The 11,160-nt window shown below is 41.7% G+C and overlaps 3 non-coding genes across 3 annotated transcripts; 1 reads left to right on the forward strand and 2 right to left on the reverse strand.

Moving 5' to 3' along the window:
- Nucleotides 1-4,815: 4,815 nt before the first annotated feature.
- On the reverse strand, nucleotides 4,816-4,888 carry trnav-aac (transfer RNA valine (anticodon AAC)). The gene has a single exon. It is a non-coding gene; the product is annotated as a tRNA-Val (tRNA).
- Nucleotides 4,889-5,839: 951 nt separating this feature from the next.
- Nucleotides 5,840-5,912, forward strand: trnav-cac (transfer RNA valine (anticodon CAC)). Its single transcript has one exon. It is a non-coding gene; the product is annotated as a tRNA-Val (tRNA).
- An 879-nt stretch (nucleotides 5,913-6,791) lies between these two features.
- On the reverse strand, nucleotides 6,792-6,864 carry trnav-aac (transfer RNA valine (anticodon AAC)). Its single transcript has one exon. It is a non-coding gene; the product is annotated as a tRNA-Val (tRNA).
- Between the last annotated feature and the right edge of the window lie 4,296 nt (nucleotides 6,865-11,160).

The raw sequence follows: 11,160 nt of genomic DNA on the forward strand, positions 1-11,160 counted from the left end.
GCTTTAATAAAGTTTCAATCCTGTTGCTTTTAGGTTTCAGCTTTCTCTCCGACACCTGCTCTGGTGTCTCACCAGATTTCATCGGGTCATTCATAGTTTAAACCTCGCTGAGAGAAAAAATCCACTAAAGGCACCAGCACGAGGAGCTACTGATGAAAACAGAAACATTTATGGAGAATAGTTTTAGGTTTAAATGTCAGAGATTAAAGGAGTTTCTGAGGATTAAGGAGTGACTCCATCTGCAGGCTTCATGTCAGAAGTACACCGTGTGTGTGTGTGTGTGTGTGTGTGTGTGTGTGTGTGTGTGTGTGTGTGTGTGTGTGTGTGTGTGTTAGAGAGAGAGAAACAGCCATTGGGGTCAGACATTGTCATCACCAGCTCAGCCAGCTGTCTGCAGGAAGATCAACACAGTTCAGTCCATATTTGGTGTTTCCTGCTGCTGCAGTGGATGTCCTGCAGCCCTTACAAGGAGCTTCCTGCTGGCAGAAAGCCCAGATGGTGTGTGTGTGTGTGTGTGTGTGTGTGTGTGTGTGTACTCATCTACATATCAAACTGAGGACATTTTGCTGGTCCTCACGTTGACAGAACGTTTCAGAGCTGTAGTAGAGTACATTTTTAATCATGACCGATAAGATGTGATGATTCCATACAAATATGAAATATCAACCTGATTGATCTTTGAATGTTTAATCAGGAGATTCTAGGGTCCTTTGCTTCTTCAGGGACTGTAAACGCACTTTGTATTACTTCAGACAGAACCAGTTTATAAAATGAATTTAATTCTAATTCCTAAACTAATAATTTATACATGACGAGATATGAATAATGAGAGGTGGTGTGGTGGAAGCTAGATGTTGTAGCAACCGTTCTTTGTATCTGGGAGAAACTGTGAAATCTGGGCGTAAAAGAATTAGTTGTTTGTTATAAACTAGAGAGTTGTTTATTTATAAACCTCATCAGACACCAGTATGCAGGCTTACCATACCCTGGTATGAGTTGCTCCCGGCGGTCCGGAGGGTTGGGGTCAGAGTGGTGAGGTCACCGGACGTCGAAACCACGATACTCAGAGATTAGTAGCTTCCTCTGAGTTCAGCTGCCCCGGCCATGAGACCCGGGGTCTGCAGGTTAGGTGTCCAAGGTGGATGTCTGAGAGTTGCAGCAGCTCTGAAAAGAGCTGTCGTGTCTGTAATCACTCGCAGCGTCGCAGAAAGGTTTGGACTTAAGGTCAAAGGAGATGGTTTCAAAAGAGGCTTCTTTCCTGATTTGGCTGAATCGGGCTCAGCAGGAAACTGAATTAATCGGGAAGTAATTTGTGTTTTAATGAACTCATTATTTATAATTTCTGGCGTATTCTGCCAAATCAGAATGTACCATGTCTGGAAGGCTTTAGCAACATCCCTCAGAAAGCCACGCCGTCCTTCAGATACAAGATGTTTTTAACCTTAACGATTATCTTATTGTAACGTGTACGAGTGTAAACAATGATTAACTCTTTAAATCAAACACATACTGATTTGTGAGATGAATGGATCATTGTAAGAACAATATTCATTTGAAATTCATCGGTTTAAGCGCAGATCATTCAAACATTTGATTTAAACATCTTGTTCGTTCATCACATGATTATTTAACTCATAACTATAACATCATGGAGGCTTCACTTATTCAGAGTGAAGACTGTTGTCTGGTTTCTAAGCAGAGAGTGCAGGAACCTTGGGACAGCGTCTGTTTGAATGTTTCGTCTTCATGGAATGTCAACACGCGCTGAGCAGAACCTTCTGGACTCAGAGGGTCACACAGAAAGTGGATTTATGCTGTAGATGAAAGGTTATTATGTTGGTCAGGTGAAAATGGACCCTTTTGGTACACTACAGAGCTCTACTCGTTCGTTTTAGAGGCATAGTGTGAACTGGGTGTAGTTAACGTTAGGGTTAGGAACAGACTGGTTATGGTTAGAGTTAAGGGTTCGGCACAATCCAGTCACTAAAGTGAATGGAAGACATTGGCGGTCCTCACAATGAATGCTAGACAAGAATGTGTGTGTGTGTGTGTGTGTGTGATTCTTTGGTGTTCAGGAGGTAAAGCACAAGTAGTCAGCTGATGCTTCTGACCAGCAGGAACGCTGCGGCTGGCGGATGTGGCCTTATTGACAGGGTCAAACAATTATTTACTAAATAAATCTGCTTTAAAAAAGTCGTACAAACGACTCAAACTTGAAATCCGTTCTTCTCTTTTTTGTTCAGCTGCAGATGCCCCCGTCGGCTTGTTTGTCCTCCTTCTTCCTTGTAAACTCTTATTTACACATTTCTATCCACATTTTAATCATGCATTTGTCGACAATACATTTGATGCAACTGCATAGATTTATTGTTCACTGACATCTTATCAGCATTTAGTCACTGAGGCTGTGAGATGGCCTGCTGAAGTTCATCTTCTGATGGCTTCTTCCAGCAGGATCAAAGCTCAGATCATCCCTAACTGGTTCCTAGAGCATGGCGAGGGGTTCACTGAACTCCATCGGCCTCCACGGTCACCAGATCTCAGTCCAGTCCAGAACATTTGGGTTGGTAGAACTGATACTGTCATGTCAGGATGGACCAGAACTTCTGAGAAACAGAACCTCTGAAGAAGGTGTTCAGCACCTGGTTGGATCCCTGACACCTGGTAGCAGTCCCCACTAGGACCTCAGGAACTTGAATTTTGTAACTTGTTGACAAACGTTATTCTGATTCTGTCTTACCTGCCGACAGAACCTCACAAGCTGCCTCTTGCCGTTTGGCTCCGCACCCTCCTGATCAACTACCAGAACAGTCCTGTTCCCCTTCGCCGACCGCCTCGCTCTGCCAATACCCACCTTGGACCCTCACCCTCTGACCTATCCCCCCCAACCCCCCCCCCCCCACACACACACACACACACAGCTGTCAGACCCGTGTGGAGGAGAAAAAAAACTACAAGGTGCAGAGAAAAAGCATCGTTTACCTGCAGTTACTCACTAGTGAAGCAAAACGTAACTTTCATGAGCAAAAAGAAAACCCAAAAAAGTATAAAACTTCTAAGGAAACTAGGAAGAAATGTTATTTCTGTTTAATTTTTTTTTACTTCAATTCAAACTATTTAGAGTTTTGTGTTTTCATTACATTTAGCTTATATTTTATTTAAAACCTCTTCCGCTTTTTTCATTTTAGGAGAATTTTAGTGTTGCATTGATTGGAAAAATTATCATAACAGCTACTTAAAAGGTTTTGTATTAAATAACATTACATGTTCTGTTAAAGGCATTCAAACGATTTTGGGAGTATTTGTTAATTTATGACAATTTATGCTGCTCAGGCTCCGGTCAGGGCACAGGGTCAGGGACTGCACAGAAACAGGCTCGCTGTTCCTGTATGCTCATAACATCATTACTGATCCATTCTAAAAAAAAATCATCATTTACAGGAAGTAGATTTTTAATTCGTTATCGGAAACTATCCAAGTAGTTAAAAAATAAAACAAATTTTGTTGGATGGATAGATAAAACCACTATTTTACTTTTTGGATGCAGGGTTAACATTTAAACAGCTGTTTTCTGTGAGTGATGTTTAAATAAATTTTAAATGTTAGATAGATATAATAATTGCATGTTTTTGTTTTGTTTTCCTTGGCACTAATTATTTTATCGCGGCTTTTCAGCTGATACTTGATTATGGTCAGGTAGCCGTGGTGCGGACTAACACAGAAGTACACAAGGTGACGCCCTGAGGTCTGGCTCTACTTTCAAATCAATGCGCATGAAGCAGACTCCTACCGGACATTTGTTCGTACAACTAGTAATTTAACGGGAAACGACGAGATTAAGTAGAAGGGTGAGCTTCGATGTTTTTTTTTAAGTTTATTGACAAAAAAAACAAAAAAAAAAAACAACTAAGAAGACCGGAGTGGAGGGCTTTTGTGGAGTTTTAGCTGAAGCTAAGCTAGCCCTGGATGACGCATTTTTCACCGGGAGAGTTTTAATGGAGTCCTAGACCTAAGTGAGATTGTAAGCGACTGCTGGTCCCGTTGCTGATAAATTTTGTATCAAAATATGTATTTTTGTGACTTAAAAACACAAGAGCGAGTTTCTGTCGCTGCTTAACAGGTGACGTATAATGCAATGCTTGCTACACCTTTTGGTTTGTATCGAGTAACGGTGATGACGAGAGGAAAAGTTTGGGTCAGACGTCTACCGGGATGGTGTGAAAATAGAGTTTTTAACGTGTTTCTATATATTTCACATGAGTCAAAATGAAACTGACAACGAATTACAAAAGGGAAATCTGTGGAGGAGTTCGCCTCATTATAGCGTTCTCCTGCTGGAGTCGTCAGGACTGCGTGCATGTCAGGTTTCCGTGGTGTGGCTATCACGTTCACCTCCTACGCGAAAGGTCCCCGGTTCGAAACTGGGCGGAAACATTGTTGTAGTTTTTAGTCGGTGTTCGCTTCAGTCCGCTAGTCTGGCCTGTCAGACACGTCCTCTGTTTAATTCTACACAGAGAACTTCCCTTATGGAAGCATGGGGCTCGCTGGTCAGGCTAGCAATCCTCTACTGGTTTGCAGCGAACGTGAGGTATTACCTGGTTCCGACCGGAAATGTCAGCGCTGAAGTGGGAGGTTTAACGGTGCTGGCTCGTCTTTCTGCTGATGGTCTCACCGGACAGGAAGGCGAGCCGACTCCGGTGTAGTTAGATGTGGACTGTAATAGCTCAAGATCCACGTTTTGCGTTGCTGCTACACGTGTAACCCTCCACTAAAATTCCAAAACAAGGAATGTGGGGGAAGCGGATTGTTAAAGAGTGTTTCCGCCCGGTTTCGAACCGGGGACCTTTCGCGTGTTAGGCGAACGTGATAACCACTACACTACGGAAACTGCCTAAAAACCACTGTGTACTCTGTTTGAAGCTGGCAAGGCGGTCATGGTGCCGACCGTCGTGAGACGAGGCATTCTGATGATGTGCGGTGATGGCGGCAGTCCGGCCGTAAAAGAATCAAATAACAGATAAAAGCTGTCAGTGCGCAGGCCTCTAATTTCACCGGAAATAACTCACCAAGCCCCCACAACGGAGCTCTAAAATTGAGTCAAACCCGGAAGTACCAAAAATTGCAGTTCCACCCTCAACCGCTGGGGGCTGGTGTCAGAAGCGAGCAAATCCTCATTGACTCCCATGTTAAAAATACCAATTTCACAGCAGAAATAAACATGTTTACAGCCTGGTACCAGAACATGTTTTTTGTTTAAATTATCTAGTTTACACTCATGACAACTCTGAGGGGGGTGAATTTTTTTCTCACTCTTCTGTTTAAGTCTTCAAAATTCTCCTCCATGCCTTCAAAGCAATCCATAACCTCTCTCCTCCATATATCTCAGACCTTATAAGTATTCACACCCCATCCCATTCTCTCAGATCTTCTTCCACCCATCTTGCGGTTCCTTCTGCCCGTCTCGCTACCATGGGGAGCAGAGCTTTCAGCCGCTCTGCTCCCCGTCTCTGGAACTCACTTCCCCCAGACATCAGGAACATCGACAGTTTTACCCTTCTCAAAACAAAACTCAAAACACATGTTTAAATCTGCCTACAACCTCTGATTTTATTGAACTGTTTCTCTCTTTCTTTTTTTCTTGTTTGGGTTTTATTATTGTTTTATTGTATTTTATTAAGTATTGTCTGTCAAGTGACCTTGGGTGTTCTGAAATAAGCTTTTAAATAAAATGTATTATTATTATTATTATTATTATTATTAAGTGTATTAAAAGCTATAGTAATGTCGATGGTGCTCACTGATCGCTTTTAGGACAACATGGGGACACACGTTTCTATCTGTTTCCGTAGTGTAGTGGTTATCACGTTCGCCTCACACGCGAAAGGTCCCCGGTTCGAAACCGGGCGGAAACATGTTTTCATCTGCCTTTTTATTTTGCCTTTTTTTAAGCTTGATGCATGCTAACATAGCATGTTATTTCAGTACTGGGGTACTGAAGCGTAACAACGCTGATGGACTGAAGAGCATTTTCAAACAGAAGGGGGTAAGATGTCTGGTGCAATGAGAGGCACCTGGCTGCAGACCTCCACTGTCAGGCTGCTTCCAGTGGACGCTCCACTGTCAGGACGGGAAATGCACGGGATACATTACAAAATAAAACGGCAAACATACTTTTGGAAAATGGCAAACATACTTACGCTTGTAATTGATAGGTTTCAATATAAAATATTAGGTAAAATCTATCGATTACAAGCTTAAGTATGTTTGCCGTTTTATTTTGTAATGTATCCTGTGCATTTCCCGTCCTGACAGTGGTGGTCATCCTGACAGTGGTGGTCATCCTGACAGTGGAGGTCTGCAGCCAGGTGCTCTTGAAAACCAGGAGCAAAACTATTAAGGAGGGCTGGTTGGGTTGGATTCGGGAAAGATAGAGATAAGGCTGGAGTAGAGATGCTAGATCCAACCTTATTAACTTTATCCACAAAGAAAGACAGAAGATTTTCACAGTTTGCATCAGAGTGGATGGAGGCTGTAGGAGAGGCAGGAGAGACGATACTACTGATGATGTTAAACAGCACACTTTGCTCTGGGACAACAGGTTGGAAAAAATAGGCAACAGATTTAAACAGTGGCTAATAATGATGCTACTGCAGAGCTGAGCAAGTGATTTAACTATTAAATCAGGTGTGTTGGAACAGAGAAACAACTTAAACATACTAGCTATTAACCCTCCAGAACCAAGGTCAGAGTCCGTGTTTAACTAGTTTAGGCAAGGTTAGAAATAAAGTAAATGTTTCCGCCCGGTTTCGAACCGGGGACCTTTCGCGTGTTAGGCGAACGTGATAACCACTACACTACGGAAACCCTTGGGTCTGATGTGCGTTTGTAATTTTTTTTAGTAATGATCACGGCAAGTGTTTTTATCATGTTAGTCATTCTTAGAGAACACTTAAAGAGCAAGTAACGTCTAAATTAACTTTTTTTTGCTGATGAACTGTATAAATGAGTGTTTAAAGGAGACAACATGAAAAACCCACTTTTTTTAATCCATTAACACAGTGTGTTTCACATTTTAAGTGTCTAAGTGAGCAAAAAGGGTTATATTATTCACTGGAGTTGCTATTTAGATATTTAATAATTAAGTTTTGGGCATATTTGTCCACCCGTTCAGTTTTTCACATTATCTATTACATCAGTAATTTATTTCGTCAGGATAACTACCAAATATGGTAATGGCCCTCGGCTAAACACAGAGCCAATCCGCCATTTTTTCTTCTCGCTAAGATTTTTTGTAGTCCTATTGGAAAAATGCAGAATGTCTGGTTATTTTAGCCACACACAGCTCAAAACTGTTCCTCGTTTTAAGGAAGGGTGGTGTGGCAGTATTTAAACCCAGAAGCTGATGACACTACTGCTAAAAAACACAGAAGAAAAAGTAGTGTGTGTGTGTGTGTGTGTGTGTGTGTGTGTGTGTGTGTGTGTGTGTGTGTGTGTGTGTGTGTGTGTGTGTGTGTGCGTGCGTGCGCGCGCGCGTGGTTCGTTCGTTCGTGTCTCCAGGCTAGTGGCTAAGTACTGAGGGCTTCATCTATCTAAAAGGAGTCATTTCCATCTGAATTTGGCAGCGACGGGACACAGCAGCAGAGCGGTAAGCTTCATATCACTCTAAAATGTCGACAAACTTTACTTTAGATTTACGGGCATTAGCAGCACTAAAGCGTTAGCATCCGGCTTGCTATCGCTAGCACAGTATGCTAGTAAAGTTAGCACCCAGATTAATGTGGATTTGGCTGATTTTCGTGGAATAAAACGTGATTTCTGATCAACGCCTTCTTTTACACCAGATGATAACCTCCCACTGATTGTATGGACTCTACACCATGAGGCAGGCACACGTTAATACTCTATAAGAGCACATAAGGTGAGCAACACCACATATTATTGTTATTACTGTACTGTCCTGGATTTGTTTTCTTTCTGCATCTCATCATTAGCCTGGCTGATCACCTGATAACTCCTGTCACCTGGTTGTGACAGCATGAGGATGTCCTCACACACCTGTAACCTATCAGCTCATCTGGCAGAATAGAGAGAGAAGAGACAACACCACATCTCCTGTTCCTGGAAAGCCTTCAGCCATCCTTCGATGACTGAGAACCTCCATCAGCTCTGTCTCCTGTCTGCCTACAATTATTATAATAAATATTGTGTTTGACAAGTTTTTTTGTGCTGCCAAATATCTCATTTTGATTCCAGTTTTGATATTTTAATGGATATTTATAAATTACATTAATTGAATTATCACATTGTTGCATGTTTAACTAGCTCTATTGTGATGAATTAAACTAGCACATCACTGTTAAAAGCTCATTTTAATTTCAAGCATGTTTAAGTATTTATGGACATGAACAAAAACAGGAAATATATAAATTGAGATTTATTTAATTAACATAACAAGTAAGGGGGGAAGAGTCATTGAAAGGCACATTCTTCCGGAAGCTCCTGATCCTGACGACACCAGCAGAGACCAGCTGCAGACACCTGAGGACCTAGAACCAAGAGAGCCGCTGGTATCAGTAAATAATGAAATCAGGGCAGTTTTAGTGGGCTGAACACATTACAGAATAATTTTCTCATGGGGTATTTTCATAACTTTATGCAGCAGACTGTAACTTGAGCCCGGGGCTCCTGGAGAGCTGCTATCCAGCACGTTTCAGTGGTTTTCCTGCTTTAACAGGTTAGATTAGCTGTTCAGCAACTCAGCTATTTGTTGCTGATTAAAACCAGGTGTGTTGAAGCAGATAAACCTCTAAAACATGCTGAATACTAGCTCTCTAGGGCCGTGGAGCAGAACCCTGCAGCTAATCTGATGCTATGGCTAACGGCTACTTATCATTCAGAGCTGGTTCTGTTGGGTGGTTTCGCTAGTTTCAGGCAACTCACAAGCTCAAAACAATAAGGCTCAGGTCCGCTTGTCTCCTCCAAATAGACTTGGTCCCTTTCTTCTCGAGTGTCTGGGTAAGGAGGGGAAGAAACGTCCTCCACTTCTAATAACTGCTCAGAGTGAGCTAGCATCGTCTAGTTAGCCATCGTCTTAGTCACTGTCGCGGCTCCGCCCTCTCGGTCCTCCAGGCAACGCCTACTAATGTTGCATTTTTTAAAATTGATACGTGGGTGGAGTGAGACTCTGAGGGGGGCATTACCACGTCTTTAATAAAATCTTGAGGTTTTGTTCATTTGTGCTTCAATCTAAATACACACCTTCAATTCATCCTCTCACACAAAGGGGTAAACATTAGTATGATAATGGAAATGTGTAGCTATGTCATTACTCGTCAGTATAGTGGTGAGTGTCCCCGCCTGTCATTCGCGGGTTAGTCAAGCATGATAACCACTACACTGTGGAAACTCATGTAACCGTCGCAAGCACGACCAGGATTTTTGCCAGTCACAGCGCGTTTATTCACAAAAACGATGTATTGTTAAATTTGAATTTTTATTTTTTTATGTTTTATGTCGTTTTTCTGCGACGTAATGGCAGACTGCCCCATTGACTGACATCTGTACCAATCCAAATATGGCAAGTGGTAGTCGTAACATACCATAAATCCTCTAATACAGGCCCGGGCCTGTATTAGAGGATTTACAGTAAATAAACTAGATAAATTGCATTTCTTGCAGAAATGCTGTTTGAATGCTGGATAGCTTAAACTGTTAGCTGAATCAGCTTAATGGCTGAACTGAAGCTGAAAGTAAGCAAAACTGTCAAAATTAGCTGAATGTGTTCAAAGACGTAGAAGCAAAAATCACTAACAAGCAAATAAAGCGCAAAAAGTAAATGAAGAATGGAGAAAAATAATCCTAAATAGCAAAAAACTGAAATCTGTCAACATTGTATAAAAATCTGGGCAACTAAAATGTCTAAACACTTGTTATTTCAGTTGGACAAGTTTAACAGTTTAGTCTTTACATTTAGCTGAACTGTGAAATTAGCAGCTTATGCTAAATTTTAGGGATGCACCGATCAGGTTTTATGCAGCCGATCACCGATACCGATCACGTGGATTGGCCAGAAATTTTCTACAACATTATAATGAGTGCTACAAACTACATAATCTGGGAATAAAGGAAATGTAACCTAATCTAAAATGGTCTGTATTAGGGTTGTCACGGTGTGAAAATTTAACCTTACGGTTATTGTGACCAAAATTACCACGGTTTCGGTATTATCGCGGTATTTTTTTTTAAACTTGTTACATTTTCACACAACTAAATAAACCCTGTATGTCAGCAAATATGTCAGTTTGTGTCTAAATTTTGCCTAAAATGTGTTATTTTGTAATTATGTTGTTTATTTGTTTACGTTTTTTCCTTTTGGTCTTTAAAATACCAATATTTGCCCATAACTTCTTATTTTTTGTCTGTTTGATGTAATCATTTTAAAAATATTAGATCAGATGATACTCAGTACTCAAGTAGCTTTCTAATCAGATACTTTTTTACCCTAACTTGAGTAATAAACCCTATATCAGGAAAATATTGTCCTCGGTTTGTGTCCTTCCAGTGAGCTTTGCAGATGTGGGAAAATGTCATCAGGCAGTAATCATAGTTAAATTCATAATTATTCTCGGAGAGAGACCAACTCTTATCTGCCCCTGGGAGCCCCGTAATGCATAGCGTCATTTCAACATGGCGGTGTCCGCGACACGGTTTATATGCAGGTAGCGGCGCTGCGGCTGCTTTATATAGCGACTCGTTGCATTCTCCCTCAACCCAAATCCTCGGATCACGCATTTTAGCTAAAACGCTAACGTTAGCTTGCCTTGCGTTGACTGTAGAGTTGTGGGTGATGGTCACGCAGATGTGTCATGAGATTTGAAGCGTTGCTGCCTTTCACAGACACTTTTTCTGAACGTGCTGCAAACAGGATAGCCGTCTTCTATCAACTGTCCCTCGGCATTCTTCAAATATCCAAAAGATGCCCGTACTTCCCACTTTGTCTTCTTTGAGGGATAAAAAAATGTCCTCCTGAGCACTGCCGTCTCCTCCTTTGGCCATTATTTCAGCTTTAGCTTCAAGAAAGTTTTGGTTGTAAACAACAAAGTGCACATGTGCCGCCAGCAACTTCAGCAGATGATACGGTGGCTGGTAAGGGTCACCGCG

The sequence above is a fragment of the Nothobranchius furzeri genome, chromosome 10 (assembly GCF_043380555.1).
Source record: "Nothobranchius furzeri strain GRZ-AD chromosome 10, NfurGRZ-RIMD1, whole genome shotgun sequence".
Classification (NCBI taxonomy): domain Eukaryota; kingdom Metazoa; phylum Chordata; class Actinopteri; order Cyprinodontiformes; family Nothobranchiidae; genus Nothobranchius; species Nothobranchius furzeri.